Here is a 411-nt window from a genome sequence, read left to right on the forward strand (position 1 = left end):
AAACTTTGATAGTGCACAAGTATGACCTTTAACTATTTAAAACTGCACAAATATGACCTCCCACGCTCCCAGTTTTGCGTGTTAAACACGCGTTTTGCCACGTCGGATTGGAGGTCATATTTGTGCAGTTTTAAATAGTTAAAGGTCATATTTGTGCACTATCAAAGTTTAAGGTCAAAGTTATAAAATGATGTTAAGTTAAAACTGCACAAATATAACCTCCCTCCATCATATTGCAATATGAAATCAAATGATAGATGAACACACAGATTTAGGAAAGGTTGCAATTTGTTATGAAATCAAATGACCTTTCCTAAAGATTGCAATTTGTTATGAAATCAAATAGGCAATATGATATATGAACACATAGATTTACGTGGAACCCTTGACGGAAAAAACTACGGGCAGAGA

General features: G+C 34.3%; 1 protein-coding gene across 1 annotated transcript in view; it reads right to left on the reverse strand.

Moving 5' to 3' along the window:
* Positions 1-411, reverse strand: part of LOC107851408 (protein FAM32A) — an 18,384-nt gene that overhangs the window by 15,896 nt on the left and 2,077 nt on the right. The gene's annotated exons all lie outside the window — the stretch shown is intronic.

The sequence above is a fragment of the Capsicum annuum genome, chromosome 12 (genome assembly GCF_002878395.1).
Source record: "Capsicum annuum cultivar UCD-10X-F1 chromosome 12, UCD10Xv1.1, whole genome shotgun sequence".
In the NCBI taxonomy this organism is placed as follows: Eukaryota; Viridiplantae; Streptophyta; class Magnoliopsida; order Solanales; family Solanaceae; genus Capsicum; species Capsicum annuum.